We start from the raw sequence: 24,397 nt of genomic DNA on the forward strand, positions 1-24,397 counted from the left end.
TGTGTTATTCTTTAAATGATTGGAAAAACGCCTTTATACTGTCATGAGAAAGAACTCTCCATTGAAATAGACTAGGGAAGATAAAATAGGTCTTAATTAAGAATTAATTCACGACATTACAAAAGCAATAATAAATAAATGTACAAGGGCAAGACATTTCATTACAAGCTGTACACATTGTGTTGTGTTCAGTTACAAACTGCCACCATGAAACACAGGCACAGCCAAAATGCAGTAAGTACATGTTTTGTAAAAAATTGAGTTTAGACCACAATTTTTTACGTGTTTTACCAAATTAAAATACTACACCATAGAATTGTGTAATTCTTGGGGGGGGGGCTACTTGTATTTAATTACAAATTAATTTAACTAGCTTGTTAGTTCCAGTAGAAAAAAAGCTGAAGATCCTATTTTGTTTGTAGATATACTATGTTTTCCTGCAGCTTTTTGATTGTAACGTATAAATTTCTATGTCGGTTTTATGTAAAGTTTGTGACAGCGGTGATAATGGTTAATAATCAGCCTAAAAAGACCTAAAGTTCAGTTTTTACAGTTTATAAACACTAACAGACAAGAGTTTTAAAACACTTCCATTTTTCCAGTTTGTACTTAAATTTCAGCAAGTCTGTTGGTACAAAGGTTCAGCGGTAAACTGCCCAGAAAAAGAAAAAAGGTCACTAAAAACTGTGAATTTCATACAAAACAGGGATTAAGAAATAGTTTAGTTTATAGCTTTCCTGATCCATTGGAAGTAAATTACGCCTTAAAAGTTAATGCACACAATTCCTACAGGTGCAACTACTTTTGCTGATCACTTAAAACGACAGTGTTGGAAAAAAGTGAGTTACTACACCCTCTGATGCATTATTAGGGCCTGCTGTACTGCAGGAAGTAGAACTGTATATTGTTATGAGAATGGTGAGGAAAAGAGAAGTAACACAGGAAGACAGACTGGTAGGTCAGGGGTTCATCCCACAGCAAGATAATGACCCAAAACGTTAGAAGAAAAGAACTAGACGGGGGCCTCAAATGATGGAAGGTGTGTCTCCAAAGAAACCAGCTCCTTAAACCCCGTGGAGCTGGTTTGGGATGAACTGGACAACGGTGAAAGCAAAGCAACCTGCAAGTGCAAGTGCAAGAGTTTTTGGACAAACTTTCCAAACAATGTGTCGTTTCCATTGTAGAAAAAATGCCCCAAGTGTGTTTGGCTGCTGAATGGGTAAAAAAAAAAAGATTAAATTTAGGATTTAAGATTCCATGATTCCTTAAAAAAAACTTCATTATTTCTTTATTATTTTTTTGTGCTTTTATTTCAGAAACACCGAGACATTACACTATGTAAATTACAGTAACAACAGGCAAAATGGAGTTGTTGTATAACCTTTGGTGTATACTGTATATACACAGCTTGACAACTTCAAAACCTTTTTCTCAACCTTCCTCTTTCTGTAATTACTGCTCTTTGCCTTCTAAGTAATGGCCACTATCATCCCCATACAAATCATTCCAAGCCCAGAATCTACACTGTGTCAGTTAGGGTGCATGGTTTTGTCTGATAGACAGTCCAGCTTTTGTGTCACTGTTAGAGCCTCTGGAGAATCAAGACCCCCTTATTTTCTCTGCCCAGGTCATTTTTTGCCTCCTGTCTGTGCTTCGACATCCTCTGCCCCCCTGCTATTTTTTAAAAGCCAGATAGAGGGAATGTGGCCCAGAAATCCAGCTCTGAAGATGGGTAACAACGTGCTGTCAGCACTGCTTTCTTCCCTCCAGGGATCTAGCCTGATTACAGCACCATCATTCTCTCTCTTTTAGTTCTGGACGTACACACAGAAACCCACACACACACGCGCACACAGTTGTGGTGCTGCTCTCTCGATGAACATCTGTACTTTGCAGCTCATCGAATATGCCTTTTCAACTGCATTATTATTTTCTAAGAGCCTTGAATATGTGTGGTCTCCTGTCACTGCCTTTTTAGGCTCTCTGAAGTCATAGCGTCTGAGAGAGAGATGAGTGTGGTGATATATTGTCGATGACAACTGGCCAGTCGGATAATTGGCTTGTCGACATGTCACTCTCTATCACTGATGTTTCCATTGGAGCAGAACACTAGTCTGGGGGAGAGGAATCCACTGCTACATCTATAATTGAACTGAGACTCAAACTGTCTACAGCCAGCATTTTTTACTTTGCAAAACTTACAACTTATAGTACTTGGCAACAGTATGAGTTTTGCCAGAAACTGTTACTGCAGGATTTGTCTCATACCAGGTCAACGGCGGCAGTAATTGGGGCCAGTGTGTTTTTTTCAAACTGTGCGACCGAATTTCTAAACCTTTAACATAGGCAAACTCAGTTTTAAGACACATGCTCTATTGGTCAACTTACCTGTTAAATGATGAGATCTTGAGAAACAAGATGATTCATCTATCCCGAAAAAATCACTGGCTCCAGTGCTGACACTTCAGCAAACACTATACCAAGTGACAGTCAGCTTCAGAAAAACTGTCTACACCCGTGTTTCCTGTTCCATCCTCAGGTACTCTCCTCTACTGGATCAAACCAATTCCAAAGTTACAACTAGTGCTTTTGGCCGAATGCTTCGGTGGTCGCTTGCTGTAATGGCAGATGTTGGAAATGGGAAGAGAAAGATTAGCTTTTTCTTTCAATGCCTTATTCCTTTCTTTTTCCTAACTTTCTGATTTATTTCATTTCTGATTCAGTTTTAATCGTCACAAAAAACAAGACCATGCAAAAAGATGTGTGGTTCAGAGTAATAACCCATTTTACCAAGCAGGGAAGTGACTTTGCAGCAGTGTATTTTTATACAGGCTCTGTGTAGCCAGGTCATCTAGCCAGATGTCTTGTATAAATATTACATTTAAATCAACTTGTGACCACAATATCCATACACAGTGCACTTACAGCAGATATTTATAGGGTTGATAGCACTTTCTCACACAGAGCAGTTTAACAGATAAATTCCATCAGTCTTTCCACATACACAGGGCAAACTCATCAGTTAACACGGAAACCAGTCGATCAACCATGCCACCACATAATAAAATTGACATGGGATGATTTTGCCAGACTCCAGACAACATTCATTTAGGTTTTTCTGGTTTTTTTGTACCATCAAAAGCCAACATTTTGTAAAGTTGTTGTTTTTTACAATATCGGCTTTCAGTCTTTTTGCTAAGATAGGTTAATTGCATCCTGTCTATAGCGCCACAGTTATTGCACAGACATGAGAACGGTATCGATTTTTCTCATATATCTCAGCATGAAAGCAAAGCATGTTTCCTAAGATGTCATACTATTCTGTCAGCTCTATAGCATGTCATGTCATTTTAGCCTAGTGTTGTGCACAGAACCCTGACCTCGACCCTACCCAACACCTTTGGCATGAACTGGAACGCCAACTTCGCGCCATGTCTTATCACCCAAAATCAGTGTGGGGCCTCACTAATGCCCTTATGGCTGAATGGGAGCAAAGCCTTGCAGTCAGCTTCCAAACTCTGGTGGAAAGCCTGAAACCAGGGGACTGGTGTGGAGTTATTGCTGTACCATAACAATGTGGGTGTAATGTTCAAGTGTAAACATACTTTTGCCCACTCAGTGTAACTTGCAGAGCAGAATGAAGATCCAGCAGTATAGAAAAAGAGACTTCACTTGATTTAGCTAGTAAAGGTCATACATAACTATAAATAAGAAGTTTAAACCATGCTTTGCAAAGTTGCAGAATGCTAATATAAATTGTTGAAAGATATTACAGTCACATTTCATGTCTCAGAAGGGACGATGGGAACTACAATGAGACAGGAGGGGGGCATCTTACCGTTGCTTTCTGCATTTTAAACTCCTCGAATAATTTATTCACTTTATTATAGAGGCATATGCTATCTATAATCTGTCTATGTGGGCAACATTAAAACACTAATAAAAGTTCAACTATACTGAGCACAGCAACCAGTAAAAAGTAAGATGGAGAGAGGTAAGGTATGCAACGTGTGAACTGTAGACAGTGCATACTCTGCAGAGAGAAGGGTACAAGGCAGAGAAGTCTTTCCCCATGCACAGAACAGAATGAGCCCCAGGCAGAGCTTTACTTCTGGGCCCACTTGCTAACCGCCTGCCTTCATCCACTTTGATCACGCAGGCAAGTTGAGGAAATTCAGGAGAGCTCAACTTCAATCATCCAGTGGAGCTCTGTCTGTGAAGAGATTCAGTGTAGTGTAGCGTTGTGTGCTGTGAGACTTTTGAATGGTAATTTGTTATGGAGGTGGGGGGGGGGGGCTGTTTTTCAAAGGAGCCCTTTGAAGTTTGTCAGGAGTGTACATGGATGCATAGCAAGATTAGAATATACAGGAGTAACTGTTCTGTCCCAGGCAGAGATGAAACAAAGAATAAATTCCTCAGTTATGACCTTCAAGTTTGAGTCAAAAAGCTTTTGTTCCAATCTGACTTGAAAAAGTAATTTGACAGTTGAGACTGCTCTGCCTACCCCTGTGAGGACTGACAGACACGGCAGACTGGGATCTGATGTCCTCCATTACACAGCAGCTGCCAGGGTGTCTACACCTCTTTCAGATATCATATGAAGAGATTTTATCATTCATAATTGTTTCAACAATAGAATGAAAGAACATGCACATCATTCACCTGTATATTCAAATACTTAAACCCGTAACAACAGTTTTTTTTTGGCCACCTGGGGGCAGCATAAACAAGCTGTGAGCACAACATTGGCATATCAACCTTTTAAGTTGATATTGTGAACTTAAGCAACTTAGCAGTTGCTGTGTCTGAAAGCGACACTATGAGCTGCGCTGTGAATGAATCACAACTGTAAAGTTGTGAGCTGGATAGCTAAACAATGAGCTGAAACTCACTATGAAGCTTCATAAAGTTGGGGGGGAGCAACTTATGCAGGTGATGACACTCTGTATGTTCATCACTAAAAACGACCCCTTTCTTAATGTCACATTTTTTTCACCCTGTCATTTTAAAAAATATGAATTATGGCTGCTTTAAAGCTGCGCTATTCAATATTTTTATATTAGCAATTGAAAAAAATGTGTAATGTGTCACTGCTTCAAAAACAGAAAGAAAAAACAATTGCTCTGCAGTTCTCCTTGATTTATGAGTTTTAGCATCTTTCAGCTCATTAGTTTGCTTTTATGTCATGCAACTTTATTGTTTTTGTTCACTCTCTCCGTTCTCATCTGCGTTTTTTCCAGCAGCAGCAGGCAGCTGTTTTCAGTGAAGAAGGTGATAAACCCACTGTATGTGAAGAGCTCAGCACCAAACACCAGACAGACACAGTTGGCAACGTAGATGTGAACATAGCTACCCAACAGCTGTATATTTCTTCCAGGCATTATTGGAGACCAAAAACAGAGCCAAAAGTAGACTGAATATTGGACTTACATAAATCCTATAATGCTACTATAAATGCTTATATTGCTCCTTGTCTGATGAATGTGTAAAACGGCAACATGTGTTTGGTAATATATCAACTTTATAAGGTGATAATACTGTATATCAGTGTTGTAGTCACAGCTCGTTTCTGCTTCCCCCAAGTGGCCAAAAACGTGAATAATGCGGATTTAGTATCTATCAGTTTGATAGATAGTAACACTCCAAATGTAGTTACATATCAAAAGACATTTGGTAAAAACATCTAGTTTTAACTAAGTTATGTGTTATGTGTTAACAAGTAATAATCTGGCATTTTAGGATATTAATGGCAAGGCAACTTTATTTGTATAGCACCTTTCAAACACAGAGGCAATTCAAAGTGCTTTACATAACAAATGCGTTAGGACAACATTTAAAAACACAATGAAAAGAAAAATTAAATACATTAAAACAGAAAGATATTATGATTAAAAGTTTGATAAAACTATATGAATTATAAGTAGTTGAGGTGGTTTGGGCAAACGATCAGGATGCCTCCTGGGTGCCTCCCATTGGAAGTTTTCTGGGCACATCCAACTTGTAGGAGGCCCCGGGGTAGACCCCGAACATGCTGGAGAGGCCAAATATTTCATCTGGCCTAGGAACACCTTGGGATCCCCCAGGAGGAACCGAAAAGCGTTGCTGGGGAGAGGGATGTCTGGACAACCTTGCTAAATCGGCTGCCACTGCAACCTGACCTCAGATAAGCCCTGGAAAATAGACTGATGGATGGAGGGATAAAATATGAATGGGCAAAAGAAACACTTGACCTGAAATGCAGTTATAGTGCAGTTATATTGCAGCAAAATGACTGCAACCTATTCAAAGCATGTTCATGAGTTGAATTCTGCTATGTATTCACACCCATGCTGTTTAACACTTCCCTGGTATTGGCAGGCACTGCTGGACACACCCTTTCACATACCTCGGCCTACACTTGTCATGTGTGGTTATGTGGCCTCTTGCATCTGCTCAGGTTTTAAGCTACAGTGCAAAGAGGTAGGTGCCTGTCACATGACTACTGCTGAGTTGTATTTGTTGTAGGCGGCTGAACCTAACTTTATGAACTTATGTTATGAATACGCTAATAAAATTTCTTACTGATCTATTTTCTGCTAACTTTCCCTGTCTTTCGTGGCTTCATGGTGCTAAGAGGAAGAACCACTATAAGAAGTCATCTTACCACACTCTTCTCCCCCTAAATCCCAAGAAAAGCATTAAGACATTTCAGATTAATGTATGAACATGGTTTGCCAGATTTCTACCTGTTAAGATGCTGCATCTTGCGATAGTTACATGTCTTTTCAATGCGACATTAAGTATCTGACCACTTTAACTGTTACATCTCAGTGCTTTGTGATCTGATCATGCTTACTTTGTAGGCAGATTTACAGCCTTGACAGCTTGGAGCTCTAAAACGATAACCTTCCGTGGTTGATTTGTGAATTGTATTTAAAATTTCCTACGTGCTTCATGTGGGATTTTGGCCCCTTTTAAATTTGCTAAGCAAGTCAACAAGTATTTTCAGACTGTTGGTACATAAAAGCACAGTTTGATCTGGTTGTGGGAAGAGGTTGGCAGCGCTTCAAGTACATTTCAGCATTGTTCAATGTCCAAATGTTTTATTTTATAAGAGGCCAAAACAGAGAGAGAAAAGAACAAAAACTACTTCACGAGAAACAACTTTACTAGATGTGGCACTTAGCTGGCTTTAGATTTAAATTGTTTGGTGTTGTACTTGACTCCCTTCCACCAAGAACAATTAACACTTATACCCAATCTTTACGGTGCATCATGGTCCATTTTGCTGGAGAGTGAGCATCATGTAATCTATTGCCTAACTGAAAGGTCTAATCCATGTAGCTGTTCATGTACAGCACTGATCTCAGTGTGTATGTACAAGTGTCCATCAGAAGCAACCCCTTCAAGCTCGCGTATGTTCACAGCATGCAGAAATAATTATGGCTACCTTGAAATGACCGACATGCTTCATCACTCATCCTAATCATCCTCGAAGCCAACTATGTGCACTTCATTGTAAAACAGCCTGATGTAATGTTGCTGACTGGTCAGCATCTGGTGTCTGCATCCTGACCTCTGTTTCTTCAAAACTGTTTTGTCATAAATTGCAACAGATTTACTTTTACTCCACTGTTTAATTTAACTACCAAATTTAACATGCACCATGTAACCACAGTCTCCACAAATGCTGGACAAGGCAAGAATATCCTGTAAAAATGTCAGCCCACATCTGAAAGAGGTGTCGCATTACTACTGAATGACATGCTATAAATTCACCATCCTGTTTGTCCTATTCAAATTTCTGATGTCAGGCCTCTTGCCTACTGACAGGAAGTGATGAATCACAAGTACAGAGCAAAATAGAAAGCAAACAGCTCAACATCAGTGAGTGTTTTGGAAGCTGAATTCAATGTGCAGTATTTTCTACCGTGTATGTGTTTTTATTGTTTAGCTTGATCCGGACTTTCATAAGACACATTTTAAACATATGGAGTGTGTAAAAAACACTAATTTGTTTGGTAAGAGGTGTTAACTAAGTTAACTGAATATTCAGTGTTTTGTTGGTTTAATATTTCTCAACTAAATCTATGTCAAAACAGGGCCATTAATAGCATCAAGGTCATGTCCTTGGTAACATTTCTTGGAATTTGGGAGATTCAGTGACATGAAAAGAACTTTAAATTCTACAATTTCTACAATTAAACATGTTACACATGTTAAAAAAAAAAAAATTATTCTGATGTTTTATCAGACTAAATATCTTAAAATGGGAAGTTTTTAGGCAAAAGTAAACTACAATAAAAGCGATTTAGTATTCTCATAACTACATAACCGACACTGTAGACGCCTTAGAAACAACAATTATACTATAATGTAGGGAAATACATTACAGAAAATACAGAAAATATAAGTGGACAGTTACATTAAAGAATAAATTGTCAAACTCTGTGACTTTTTAGAATACTCAGAAAATTAAATTATTGTAACCACCACAATGGATTTGAAACAAAGCCATCAAGATGTGATTGAAGTAGAGACTTTCAGCTTTAATTCAAGGGGTTTAACGAAAATATCACATTAACCGTTTAGGAATTACAGCCATTTTATACATAGTCCCTAATTTCCAGAGGCTCAAAAGTAATTGAACAAACCAACATAATTCTGAATTTAAGGATTATTTTTAATACTTGTAACCCATGGACATCGCCAAATGCTGAGTTTCACCCCTTGAGATGTTTTGCCAGGCCTTTACTGCAGCTGCCTTCAGATGCTGCTTTATTGTGGGTCTTTCTGCCCTAAGTTTTGTCTTCAGTAAGTGAAAAACATGCTCAGTTGGGTTGAGGTCAGGTGACTGACTTGGCCATTGAAGAATATTCCATTTATTTGCCTTGAGAAGCTCTTGTGTTGCTTTTGCAGTATAATTTGGGTTGTTATCTATACATTTCTTGGTTGGGTGGTGTTGGTGGGGTATTTGGTCTCATGATCTCAGTATTTCGAAAATCCTTTCTACTGTTTACACTCCTGTTCATATTGTACTCTAAGTTGAATGTTTTTAAGAGTCCATTTTTATAAGAGCAGTCATTCTTATCAACCTGCACCAGCTTCAGGACCACCTGCTGCCCGTTTACCGTAACAACTTCATGTTAACACGTACATACACACACATGCACATACCAACAACATATCACAATGCTTCGAAGTCATCTTTATTATCTATATCTAACTAAATTATACCCAGTATTTTTACCCACATCAGTTTCCTGCAATTGTTCTTTCAGAAAAATTCAGATCTGGATTAATTAGTGTTGTCTACCTGATATGAAGGCTCTAACAACGTCTAACCAGACATTTTAATGAGATCCCACTTAACTGAAACAGTATTTTAGTTGAACTTGAAAGCTCATTCTTAACTTTCAAAATAGTAAATTCACCAAACAATCCAAATTGACAACCGGAAAAACTCCATCCACTGATGAAGAATGTAAATTATAAAGTGGACCTTGAATTAAGATTATGTTTGCCAAACTGGCCGTTTTTTAAATGTTACAACTAGATTCAATTTAAATGATGAATCCTTTGAATGGTCGAAAAACATGCACCTGACGGCTACATAAATGATATTATGATAAAATGCCAAATACACTGCACATTAATTCACTTTTTTTTGCTGATTTTCTGTAAATTTGGTTAAAATTTGTGCTACATCTGGATGGAAACTTGACTGTTTAATCCACTCAATTGCACTTCTGCTCTTGTGTTTTTTGGTTTTTCAAAAAGCTAAAAAAAAGATATCAACCTCCAAACACTTTATATACTTAGTATTGGTCCTACTACAGTCATATTTACACAAATTCAAAGCTATAATGCCTTGCTAAACTATGGTTGGACCATTCTGTTTGTGGGAGAGGATTATTGAAAGATCAATTGGTACATATGGCATATATCAGCAGATTCCAAATATATTTGTCAACCTTTATTGATTATGCAATTTTTTACGCTCCCTTCCGCTGCACCGGTGGATGTGGCTGTTGCTGTAATCCCCACGATGCTGAGCAGAACCCATCATGGGATTTTACGCCTCCTTCCCTCATCCCTTCATCTCCTCATCTATTTGTTTCCTCATCACCTTGTCTCCTCTCTTTTCATCACATCTCTCCTGACCTTCCTACCCGGAGTGTTTCGACCCTATTTCCATTGGAAAGCAGTCGTGATGAGCTTCAGCTCGTTGGGGGCCAAGCTAATCACTAAAACAAGTAAACAAGTGGAAAGGTGAGCAGGGTGCAGCGCAATCAATAACAGGTCTGGGGTTGATTGGTAGCGAGTGAATGCACACACAAATGCACACATTCACACACATCCACACATACATCCACACACACACACACACAAATTTGTTCCACTATCCCCGTGGGGACACTCATTGATAATGCATTCCCTAGCCCCTTGCCCGAAGCCTTAACAATTACAAATAAAGGCCTAAACCCAGTCCTTAATCTAACCCTAATCTAAACCTGATTCTAACCTGAATCCTAAAACCAAGTCTTAACCTTCAACCAGCAGTCTCTACCCATGCAGACCTTAATTTTTGTCCCCACGGTGTCATGAGTCCCCATGGCTTAGCGTGCATCAGGTTGAAGTTACCACTGGGATATAAGAACAAGTATACACACACACACACACACAACACACAAACACACACACACACACACACACACACACACACACACACACACACACACACACACACACACACACACACACACTCACAGACCCAGACAGACAGTGTCATAGAGGTCAACCTGAGAAGACAATGAGGAGGTGGGATGTGGAGGTGTTAAATGGTTGTTGCTTGACATTAACAAACGAACAGAAATCTCTCAAAGTAGGTCTGCTCTCCCTCTGACCTCAATTCCGCGTTTCCTCTGCCATCACACGCACACACACATGCATGAACACAGACCTGGATGTGCTCACACATATACACGACAACCTGCTAATACCACTCACACATACACACACATTCACACACCTACGTGCACGCTTATACACACAGACAGGGAGTTATTAGCAATTTCTCTCCATTAGGGAGTACAGCTGCTGTTGTTGTGCATTTCGGCCGCTTTACTTGATCAGTTAATGGCACTAATTTCCCAGAAAGAGCCTCCACCTGGCTTCCACGCCACTCCATCAGCCTCCGATTAAAAGCAGTGTTAATACCAGCACTCTGGTGATCTGCAGTACTCCTGTGTGTAAAATTGGGCCTCGGATTGGGATGGAAAGAAGATTGTGAATATTTGAAGAGAGCATCTGTTAGTAATGATTGAACAGCTCCCAACAAAAAGAAGATTTGACATGTCTCGGGACCATTTTAAAGAAGTTCAAGTCTGTAAACAAGCAAGTTGACAAGCAAGCAGTGCATTGTGGGAGGGATGACTCAGAGCAGTAACGGCACCCTTTTTAAAATAAGTTTACAAACATGTGCAGGATCAACAACGTTGCATCTCATGCATCTTGCCTTCAGATCAGGCTGCTCTGGCTTTTTCAAGGTCATCCCGCAACAATTCAGAGCATCTTCATTACTTTTGTGGGCCCTCTCTTGTTCCCATAGCAACCCTGCTGAGCTGACAGATGAGAGGCACAGGAGTCGGCCTCCCACATAGTTGGAAGAACACACACAAATGCAGGCATGCGTACACACTTTAAATCAAATGCACTTACACACACACACACACACACACACACACACACACACACACACACTCGCACAAATAATTACGGTTGGGGAAGCATACGCTGCATTGTTTAAAATAAACAGGGCCTCAGAGGCGACGTGTTGGTGTGAGATTGTCGTACACAAATAGGCCGTTATGGCAAAAGTGGAACACAAGGAGTCTCCCATGAAAACAGAGTGTTCTCTCTCTACTCTCCAGCTCTCTCTTTTTGCTCTCTGTGTCTGTGTCTCTCTGTCGCTCTCTCTGTGGGCAGGCCGTGTGTGCCTATTTGCTCGTTATCAGAACAAACAGAGATGAGGGTGGAAGAATGGGGTATGCACCATGTACCAGAGAGGGGAGGATGAAAGAGTCAAAAACAAGAGAAAATCAAACACCAGGCATGAAGGAAACACCAGGGATTTGTGTCTATTGGTGCACACCTACTTCCATAGGGAGCTCTATCATTTTAATGCATTAAAGGCGTGCTACACCACAACACACCAATAGAAGGGATAGTCAGTTGCTTTAAAAAATTAATTCCAATTCCAGTCTATATCAGATGTACATTTCCCTGGAGGGTCTAGAAAAGAAGAGGGAGAGACTCTCCAAAGGCTGCAATAGTCTTGTGATGAATAAGACATTGCATCAGAATGTGAAAGACAGTGAAATCTCCTTCCTTTCTGCTTGCTGTGAGACGAGGGATGTATCATTACCAGCTCTGTCTTTTTATGTCCTTGGAAGTGTGAATCCACAGTGTAACGAGTGGCGAAACATTCCAATAACTCTAGCAGGCACGGTACTGAGAGAATCAGCACCATAAAAATCCAAATATTGGCCTTGTCCTTCGGCTGAGGACTTTCTGAGGATTTGGCGTTTAGATGAAGCGAGCAGGTACCAATTTCTGCACATACGTATCTGGACACACTGAGAGAGTCTGATGTTCTACAGTATTTTGACGTGTTAACTATAAAAATTCACAAATCCATGGGAACAGAATACAGAATAAAGCAGTGAAAAATACATAGTGCTTATATGCTAAATGTTTCAATTAATATAATTTCTCCTCAAATTCCTCTTGCACAGTCAACATTTGGATTCATTTCACTTTTTGTAAGGATATGTTTTTTACATGCACAAATCATCTGAATATATATGACAAATATGTTTTTTAAAGAATGTCACCATTCTATAGTTTGTCCACCAGAGAGCAGTGACAAGTTTATTTTTCAACCGTAAAACGTCCTGCCCAGTACCAGTCGCAGTTGTTAAAAAAAACAAGTTTAAGGGAACCTTATTAAAAAAATGTGTATTTATGTTATAGGTTGTATAACTAAAAAAAATATTGGCAGATATATCATTATCAGATTTTTAAACTCTATCAATATTTGTAGCACCTTCAAAAATCCTGTATTGCTTGGGCTGTAGTACTTACCATAGCATGTAGCCTGCTAACATTAGCTAATTAGAACTAAAAACAAAGTAACAACCGAGGCTGATGGGATTGCCATTAGCTTTACAGGTATTTGATCACAAACCGAAATATTGGAAAAATTTAAATTTTGACTTGATTACAGTACTATGTATAATTAAGGGTTCACCAAAGCTATTACAGTCCATCCATAGGGGAGCATTTCATTGATATCCATCCACTAGTTATTGGAATGTTTTACATAAACCACAAATGTGAACCTCATGGTGGCACCAGATGAAAGTCAGGGGATCACCAAAGTCAATTGAATTCATCCTCTTGGGACTATGAACGTCTGTAGCAATACTTCATGGCAATCCATCCAGTTGTTGCTGAGACATTTTAATCTGGACCAAAGTGGTGGACCAACTGCCTGACAGACAGTGCGAGTCCAAGGCCACACCACCAGCATGACTGAAAAATAGATGGTGTTTATATGCCAGAACATTCCAATCCATATCATTTTCCACCACATATTCCAAACATTGCTTTTCATATTCAACATCTGTGTTGATTACAGTTTTTGTAAATGGGAAATGGGGTTTGCATGGACCAGGTCATGTGAATATACTGACTATAGTCATAAATATATAAGATCATGTATAATAATACATAATGTACATTTAGATATGCTTGGTATGTCTAATAAAAGGCCAAAAGGAAGTCAGACAAAACAGGTAAAAATTTGTACGTCAGTCACGTCCTCATTAAATCTCCCTCTATGAGTCCAGACAACTTTAGTTTTTGACCTTCAGCTTTACAGATGAAGAACGATTTGCAACCAGACGTCTTATCCATGGCTGGAACCTGGCCCATGCCATGCTGTGATGCAGTCACCCATCGAGCTCCCTTATCTCCCAAGGGAAAAAGCCCTAGTCCCAATGTCTGGATATCTACATAACAACACTGTCTGGCAAAAATCCCATGTGGATTACACAGTCTACAGAGAACAGTGGCAGCCTATGCTGGAATCTGACTTCTAATAACAGTCAAAGAGTCTCAGACTTTGACAGACATTCAGACACACACACATACACAGTAGATCAGAAGTTTGATAAAAGCAGGTTGATTATGTAAAGACACAGGATGGTTTTATTCAACCTGAGTCATAAAGGATTTAAATCAGCCTAAGTGCATAAGTGTCGAAGAGAGGAGCTTATGTTTGAGACAGCTGCAGTACTGCCAGCTGCCATTGGGTGTCCCTGCTCCACCATTAACATCAATGGGATGTCTGTGGACTCTGTTGATGAGGTTTTCTCCACTCTGCTCCCAGCGTGCCTGGGGAACAGGTGAATGAACCACAAGTCTTAATGAAATCCAGCAGCTCTACTTTTGATTTATTTCCCTCTTCTCTGTATGTGTATGTGTTTTTGTACCTCCATCATTATAAGGACCAAATATCCCAGTAGGGCAACAAGCTGTCACAACTAAATGACAGAATAGGTTGTTGAGATCCAAAATGGCCCTGAGTGGTCGGACAAAGACAAATGAAACCACCAGTGTTGGGGAGATTTGAACTATGTGTTATTTAACTAGTAGTTTAACTACACTTTGCAGTAGCTTGCTGGTAAGAAAAAAAAAATCATATTTACCTAGTGATTCAAGTAGTTAAATGACTTTTTTGCCATTTTCTGTGTGGTTAACTGCTGAACCTACAAAAAATGTTGGCCCATAAAAGGACAGGAATCATTTGTAATTTTTATTTTACCATTGCTTCTCTACTGTAATTGAACCCCCTTTGCCCAGCCATGCCCTCTTTTTCTTTAACCCTGACTGCTGTGAAGGCATGCCCAGGCAATGCATTTGTCAGGCAGCCACCACCACAGACTTGACCTTTGTGTAGTGCATGTGCACCACACAGCAATGTCATCATGGATAAACCTCCCAAACCTCAGCCTGAGAAAGAATCACCATGGCCATAGGCACCTTTTGCAATAAATTCAATTGAGTGGCGTTTTTTGCTGGCATGTGACTTATTTGTATTATATTTTGTTGTAATTTCATATGATATGTACATTGTCAATTTAATAATTTATTAAGAAGTAAAAAAATACTACTTTAAGGAGCCTTAATTAACCAAACTAGATTTCTCCCAAAGGTAACTTTTCTGTAGTTCAACTTGTTCCAATTGGTAGCTTGCAAAGCCATGCTTTCGAAGTAGCTTCTCCAACACTGGAACAAAACATTCTCACTCCCAACTCATCATACACAGACGCTTGGTCAGGGCCCCCTTTGGCCTCACTTTTTAATGCACTGGGTACCGGTTTTCCACATGCATGGTACACTACAGCATGTACAACTTTTTTCTGTATTAAACCAGACCATGGTCTCTCCCTAACCTTAACCAAATGCTGTGAGTGCCTAAACACAACCATTAAAATGTTTAATAAGGCCGTGGTCACTAAAACTGGATATTGTACTGAGAGATCAGATATTTTGGTGGAAAAAAATTACATTATCTGTGAATATTTTACTGATACATTCAGGGTCAACGTATTCGTGACTTGCCAAATATGTAAATTAACAACATATCGCCATTATGTTAATAAAAAATGTAATCCAATCACAATTACGTTTCGTACAAAACATATTTGCTGTTGCAGTTTAGTTGCATAGAAACATAATTTTTAGGAGACAGCTCTCCTACACTGCACAATGAAAAATGACGCTAAAATGGTACCCAGTCCGTCAGAAAGTGATGCTAAGGGGTCCTGACCAAGTGTCCATATGTGATGAATTAGGAGTGAGAAAGTGTTGACTGGAAACTATTTGGTTTTAGCTGCTATAATCAATAATTCTATATTAACAAAGGATAAACTGACTGTGTAATTTGATAGGTGTCACTCATAATGAAAAACCCACACAGAGAATTATCACTGACTGCTGTCCTCAGCTTTATGAAGAGTTGGATGTTGACATAACGAATTGTTAATACATTAGCAATATCGTTAACTTTTTAAGGGGATAATAATATATCAGTATTGTGTCTTCAGCTTGACTCCGCTGCCTCCACGTAACCATTAATAATTAACACATCGGTTAATGCGGATTTAAAGCAATGATTTTCGTGAAAAGGGTCGCTCGTAGTGATGAACCTACAGAGAATTATCATCTGAATCTGCAGCTCCCCTCAGCTTAATTGAGCTTTATAGTGAGTTTTGACTGATTGTTTAGCTGTTTTGGACACAGCTGGCAGTTGTTTTTAGCTATAAAGTTGTAAAAGCCCCTGTATGCTACCTGCTCAGTACCAAACAGCAGAAACACACATTTATGGACCAGCTGGGGAACAAAGTAGAATATTTAGCAGCTAAAGAGCCAGATATTTCCCTCAGGAGTTGGTAGAGACCAAAAACGGAGTTAAAAGTGAATATTGGACTTACATTCATCAGGTGGCATGCTGGATCTGTAAATAAGGAAACTGCTGCTGCCAAGTGGCCAAATAAATTAGTCATTTCATTTTTAAGGGTAGGGAAAGATTAAAGATTAATAAAAACCAGCACTGACTTTTGGCTGGAGACACAGACCACAGTCTCCTGTGTTAAAGTAATGCCCTTTAAGTGCCCAACAATCCCCCTAGATTGAATTTTGCCTCTACTACTGACAGAGGACAGTCATTATTTACAAGACTGCAGGAGGTCACCTGTCAAGAAAAATATGTTGTTTCAAGCATTTAAACAAATGTCAAAGACATTTTTCTGGTGATGACGGTCTCAAAAAAGACAATAGACAAACAAAACTTGTGTGTCAAATAAGTTATCTGGTATTTCAGCCTTTGACAAAAAAGTAGTCAAAGCCTTTATTTTTGAAGTTCTATTGAAGGCAAAGAGTGAATAAAAATACTCTAAACAACTTGTCAACATCTTGAAGCTAAACGATTGCGCTGTGGGTCCATAACTCTAATATTTACTTCATTATCCTCAATGTGTTCCTCATTTACAAACCTCAAGCTGCCCGGCAGTGATTTACCTGAAGAGTCCTGCTGGTTTAATGCACCCCTCGTATGTTCCAGTATCCCAGTTTATAAGTCATAAATACAAATTGTGAAAGGTTCATGTACATTTCAGTCAAAAATACTGTATGTACACGGGTCATTAAATTAAGGGCTTTTTCTGGGAAAATTGGTGAAACTAAATGATAGAGAGCTAAATTATGCTGCAATACTAGAATAAATGCTTTTTTTATACTGTATATTATAAAGTTTTGTTATACAAAGCTAAAGATTCTCCTAAAACCTCCAAACCTTAACCAACTAGTTTTGCCACTTACCTCTCAAAGGGTTTCTTACATCGGTCTTTCTTAAAAAATCCTGCTCCTAGGTCTTTTTTATCCATATTCTAAGATAGCCACAACATTAAAACTGGTCACTGATTTTAATGTTGTGGCTGTTTGGTGTGAATGAGTATCTACAACGTCACAGCTCTTGCTACATTATTTCAAACCACAAATATTTTATTAGCACTCGAAAAACTATAGCTTTCATTAAGTTTTTTCCAGCATAGCAGTGTGCAAAATAAGAAATCTTCCATATTAATATTCACCAACAATCTCTTCCTACTTTTCAGTTGGAATGTTAATTTGTACTACCTAAAAATACATCTTTTAAAAAAAAAGGATATTAGATCGTTTACAAGTACCATCCTTTTCTAGACGTGTTGCTTCCTATGTGAGTGTGTCTTACTGCTTGTGTACTATAGGGTGATGGATACGTGATGGATGATATAATTTATGTTTGTTCCATGTATTAATTGGTGGAATGTTACAGTCTCCTCATCAGTCCACACAGATTTGATGTTTTCGCCTGCCGCCATTTTTCATCTCTTCAGTGACGAGTGACGCTTCCCCACTAAGTTTGTGGACTGCTCTATCAGAGGAGACAGGACCCTGGACCTGTTTTATGCTAATGTCCAGAGACCTGGAGATTTTACTATGCACATTGATTTTTGCACATTTGCACTTGTACGTTTTTTTTATTCACTTACTGTGTATTTATTATTATTACTACTTATAGTAGGTTTTACTTTTCTACTTCCTCTTTCCTAACTGTGTGTTGTGCAGTTGTAACAAAGCGATTTCCCTGCGGAGATCATTTAAGTTTTTCTGACTCTGATTCTTATTCTGAAGTCCCACGCTCAGTGTACGCCATGATTTATTTGAAGTTTCAATCATACTTAGTCATATTTTGTTTTTATCACTCCATCAATTTTTCCACCTCAGTCAAGCGTAAAGTGTTTTTCTGATATTTCAACATTTTTTTGAATTTCTAGTGTTTCCACTCAGGGTTTTTTGTTTGCAAAATTGAAAATGTGCATAAAAATGGTGGATTAAAATGTGCTTACCTTAAAATTAAGATTTCAGAGTGCCCAAAATGAGACACTGCAAGCTGCATGTGTCCTTAGTGATCCAAATGTCTCATACTAAATGCATCACTATTTTGTTTAAAATGGTTTAAATATTTTAGAAATTAAACAGTCTGTGGCCAGTTGCTGCAGGTATAACAGCACCGATGTGTAGAGACAATGTGCGAGAAAAAGACAGACAGGTAGACCCAGAGAAACGGAGACAGACACAGAGGGAATAGATTCCCCGCTGCTCCTGTAACTCCCTGTCAACTCTGACGTTTGGGCTGTCGACATGAGCGAGCTACTTTTTGTTTCTGAAATGTCAAAGAAGTTGCTGTGGCTGTTGCAGAGCTGCTCAGTATCTTTACTACTAGAGACGTAAGGAGAGTGTCACTGTAATTGTAGTATGAAGATTACTCTTTCTCTCTCTTTCTCTCTTTTCATATTTGAGTTTGCAGAGACTTCAGGATGCCGAGAAGAGAATCTTCCTCCTCGTTAAAATCCTTGTAAGAAGAGCAGAGTCTGGCAGGTTCACACAAACACAGATATGGACACACATGAATACACAAAAATAAACACACAGCTACAGTGAAGGTTAAGTCAACCTAACGGAACCTGACAGAGCAATCACAGTCAAGCACATGCGTCTCTCTCTTTCTCTCTCTTTTCATCCCATCTCTGTTTCATCTCCATCCCACCTTCATCCTCACATTTTCTTTACCATTTCCACCTCTTTTTTCACTGCTGCATTCCTGTTTTTTCCATCTGCTCCTTTTCTCCGCTTTTTTTTTTAAAGTTTTGTTATACTTTATTACTGATTCAGCCTCTTCCTTTTTCACTCTGACCAAAAGGGACAGAAACTACAACTGAAAGGATACCTGGACTGGAGTATAAACCAAACCATATGGTCACACAAGTATAAAGATTAACTTAAGTAATTGCATATACATGAGCCAAATTAAAACAGGATAAAAATAGAGGATAGAGGAAGAGTGTAGTTTGGATTTTTAACAACGGAAATTTTAAATTAAAATGCATTTTTGAGTAAAAGAGTACTACAAAATAAAATCCATGCATTAAAAGGTTGTCAAGGATGTAAATTCAGTTGGGATCCTCTGAATTTCAGCCTTGAATAGAGATGAGCATCAGCATTAGCATGCTGTAGGCCTATACTATAACATCATAATTATTGCCCTATTTTAACAGTGCAGGCGCAACAAGTGCAGAGCCGTAGGTCTCGGGCACATGGACCATGACCATGAACAAGTTACAGATGCACAACACAAGCTTCAAGGTCAGGAAATTACCACACTGTTTGCACAGTGGTCATTGCACCCCCATGAAAATAGGGCCCTGAAAGGTTTTTGCTTTTGTGATTACATATAAAGACTGTTGATCAATTCTTGACTCGAGAGGGTAGCATTACATAGATATCTGGGGGATTAACTTTTGCCATTTAATAAAAAATTTCGAGTTCAGCAGGATAGGAACTTACACATTCCTCATCACACTGTTAACAGGATTAGGTCAAAACCTAGCATATGGCTGGACTACCCTTCGCTGTGCTCACATATACAACATTTTATACCGCCAAAGTCCCAATAAAGCTGTTCTCATTTACGTGTTTTTCTGCTTCTGTTGTTAAACAATGGAACAAGTATGAAATAGTGTCTGAAATGAAACCCATTAAGACGACATGTTGACCAGCAGTCACTTCAAAGCAATTTCTAAGCTTCTGCTCTGCCCTGCTAAAATCCTGATTTTATAATATATAATATTTATATAATATATTATGATATGATATAAAATGATCACCAGATAGAAACTTAGAAGCTCATGCATGCCTGTGTCAGCTGCCATGCAGTCAGTTGAATGAGATGCATAAAGAGGTGCTCCTGTGGAGGGAAAGCCCGACATCGCGCTTGCAGTTAATTCTGGCCACTCTCTTCTACGGAAAGTAGCTGAGGTTTTTCCAAAAAGTCGCTAGATTTGTCACTAAGTGCTTTTGTGAAGAAAAGCCAGTAAAGGGGTGTGAAAAGTCAGTAAATCTAACAACAAAGACAGTAAATTGCCTGTAAACGCCCCCCTGATGACATAACAGAAACTGTTTGTGCCAATTCATTTTAAAAGAGAAATAGTGTAACTTCCTCACTCAGTCAGTCAGCGACATTCATGTATACGGGGGGTTCCTGCTGTTGCGGTCCAGCCAAAAATGGATTCTCATTATGCCAGTGATAATGTGTGGTTAGGTGGGAAATGGAAAGGAACAAACTCACACCAACCATGTCGTGTAGCGTCTTGTCATTTGATGCCCTAGCACAATACATATGTGTCAAACAGACAGAAGCAGTAGTAAAGGTAAAGTAATTGGGTTGTGCTGATCTGGGGCGTGAATGTGATAAAAGTACTGCTTTCCTGGAGCGTTATATGTCAACGCTGGTAAATAGGGAGGTGGCGTATTCTGGCACATACCAGTCTCATTGTGTGAGTCGGCTTACATAGAAAACAATAAACTGTGTCATACATTTTCAGAATATAATCCATAAAAGGAAATTTTCAGTGTTTTTTAGTGGCCATTCTGACTATGCATCAAGCTAACTTTGCACTCACTGGGCTTTATAAATAAACTTCAGTTTTACTCTTGACTTTGATGTCGACTGACTGTAAACACTACAGCTACTGTAGCTGACACCATGGGAATATTCTTCCGGGGAATTTGCTGGATAACCAATCTTGCTTCCAACCCGGGTAGAAAAATGATGGAATTTCCCTGCAAGGTGGAGATTGTTGTAAAACTGGCCACATGGACCTGTGTGGGACACACAGTGTTAAGTGTAATCTAAGCGTGATCCAGTTGTAATGTGCAGGGTGAAATTATTACGAACACAATGAGCAAATTTATTTTATGCAAAAGGTGAAGACTGGATTAAAACTCATAAGACTTTTTTGGACTGACTGTGTCTTCATCATGCAGATTTACAAAGCAAAACAAATTTGCAAGATATTGACTGTGTTGGTAGGCTCAAAATGTTGCCTTTTTCAAATCAATACAGTTTTAGGAGCTTTAATTCAGTAGGTTAATACTTTTTTTCCATCATAATTTCTTATTCTGTGTGTGGCCTAAATACAGTATAGGTTTGGACGTGCACACAACTACCTCTCTGCATCTAAATATATTTTATGGTCATCATCGATAAGGCAGAACAATCAAAGGGGCTGCAAACCCATTGCTTGGTCTACGTTCCCCTCTGAAAGTTTCCCCCATTTTGGTGCAAGCAAATAATTTACTCAAGTACGTTACCAGTACAAACAAGCATGTAATGTGCAGATGCTTCCTGTTGCATGCCCCAAACCCAGTAGCCTGTCAGGTGTTGAGGGGAATTGATTTTGTGAGGAAATGTTGCTGCAGAGTGTCATTTGAAAGACCTACAGTGGCATACAAAGTGAAGCTGGGTGTTCCGCCGACACAGCATATTATAATCACTCAGCGTGGTGTTTGCAAAGTGCACCACCGCACCCAGGAGACACAGGGGTGATTGTTAACAACAGTCCAATCTTCCAAAAACTGTACAGTATTAACTGTTCTCCTTCAAGTCAGCAAGGAAGTCATATTCCAGCAATTTAAGTCGCTACAACAGTCTCACTGCCTTGTCTTTGATGTTTTTTCTTTTCTTCCCTCTCTGTCTGTGCTGCTTTGTGGGTGGAGGTGGAGAAGTAATGTGATGTAGAGAAGTGACTGGAGCGAGACGGAGCTCAGAGAGAAAACCCTGGGTCGCACCAGGGTGGCTTACACTGCTGCCTTACACTCTATTCACACACACCCCCACACAAATGAGCATACGAGCACCTGCATATACACACACACAGACACAGACACAGACACCCACACGAGCATGCATATTCTCAGGTGTGGATGCACATACAGTACAAGCAGAAACAGACACACACACACACACACACACACACACACACACACACAAACACACTGAGAGCGGTGAGTTGTGCACCTCAATACCAGCTGCAGTATAGCCCATCTGTGAAAAGGTAAATTGAATTTTACAGGCACAAAGCCTACTCCCCTGCGGTCTTTAGAAAAAAAGCCCCACTTTGTGAGTCTAAAGCTTTTCTAAAGCTTTCGTCTTTTCATCATTTTTTTCCCTATCCTTTTCTTCTCCTCCCTCCCTCTCTTTCTCTCTCTCTCTTTCTCTCTTTCTCTCTGTGGGGGAAATGAAGGTGTGAGAAACACTGATCGATATGCTCATTAAAGAGCTGTGTCTTTGGGAGGCCTGCAGAGGGTCTGCACAAAGAGCACCCTGAAATGCTGCACTGCTATATCACCACATCACGGTCCAAAACTGAGCGGCGCCACTTTTCACAAAGAGCTAACGGAGAGTAAAAACAAACCCTCTCTTTTTCTACATCTTCCTCCTTTTTCTCGACTTCTCCTCCTCCTCCTCTCTCCTCCACTGCCTCTTTGCTTACTCAGAGATGTAGGTAAAGCACTTTTATTCTGCTTGTGCAGAGGATTTTCCAGTCTGTCCATGCCTCTATTATTAGAAGCTCCCATACATAGCCTGTGTTTCTGTACTGCGTTAACACAAACAGTTATGCAGCCACACACACACACCAAAGTAATGAGAAAACACATCTTGATATGTTAAATTCTCATTAACTACAGCGTTACCGCCTCCACTGCTCTACTATGTGTGTGTGTGTGTGTGTGTGTGTGTGTGTGTGTGTGTGTGTGTGTGTGTGTGTGTGTGTGTGTGTGTGTGTGTGTGACTGTGCGTGTCTGTATGTGTCAGGCAGGTGGGATAGACAGTGACAGGTGAAATAAAATTGCTAGTGCGAGGTATCCATCTGTGCAGGATCCACCATATGCATTTCAAAAACTCTGCGAGGTTTACATGCCAAATGATAGATAGATGAGATTGATGCTGTTCCATCTGCCGGTGCAGAGTCTATATTTAAGGTGTATGGGTATAAACGGGCGGAGAAATTATTACAATGTCCCACTCAATTCGAAGGGCTTGACAAGAGGATAAAAATAGCACTGGAAAAGTAGTAAATGGTTCATTGTCACAGTTTGTAAATATGAAATGGTATCAAATTGAAAAGTTGGTCAGAAAAAACAGAGCATACACTGGTACACATTATTTGTCAAAAGTAATGCAAAAAAGGAAGAAAGCAGGGGGTTTGGATTTTCTCACTGAAATGAGTAGTTTCAGATTTTTGGGAAATAAGCCTTTTCACATTTGTGCTGAGAGTTAAATGAGAAGATCAATACCGCTCCAGCACTGGCTGATTAAATATCAACCTACGCCAAGCAGTTAAGCCAGCCAGTTAGCTTAGCTTAGCATAAACATTGGAAACAAGCAAACCTGAGTCCCCCTCCAGAGTCCCTTGAAGCGGACATTGCATGGAGAGGACCGTGGTGGTCCCAAGCTGTTTCAATTCGAGCCGTCGGCTCCAGCCCCAGTAAAGCCAGAGCTCTCGGAGCCGAGCGTGGCGCAAGGTCCAGGATGATCTAAAACCGCAGATGGCACGTTGGGCCATTTTCAACCCGTGAAATGGTGATTTTTATAACTTTGGTAAGACGTGTCAGTATCAACACCAGCGCTGATCTGTTTCATTACAGTACAGTCATATCATTTAGCTTACAGCTCAAAAGACAAGTTTAAGTGTGCAGTATCTCTTCAACACCACATAACTGCTATGGCTGGGTACCAGAGCAATACCACATTGTAACTACCAATAACAAAATAATATATTTTGTTCCCTTTATACTTTAGTTTTGGGAATATTAGCATGTTTAAGCCATTTTTATTCATTTAATAAAATCTGCCAAACTGCTCAATTCAACAATTCCTTCAAACTGAAGAACATAACCCATATCA

The sequence above is a fragment of the Xiphias gladius genome, chromosome 21 (genome assembly GCF_016859285.1).
Source record: "Xiphias gladius isolate SHS-SW01 ecotype Sanya breed wild chromosome 21, ASM1685928v1, whole genome shotgun sequence".
Lineage (NCBI taxonomy): Eukaryota > Metazoa > Chordata > Actinopteri > Istiophoriformes > Xiphiidae > Xiphias > Xiphias gladius.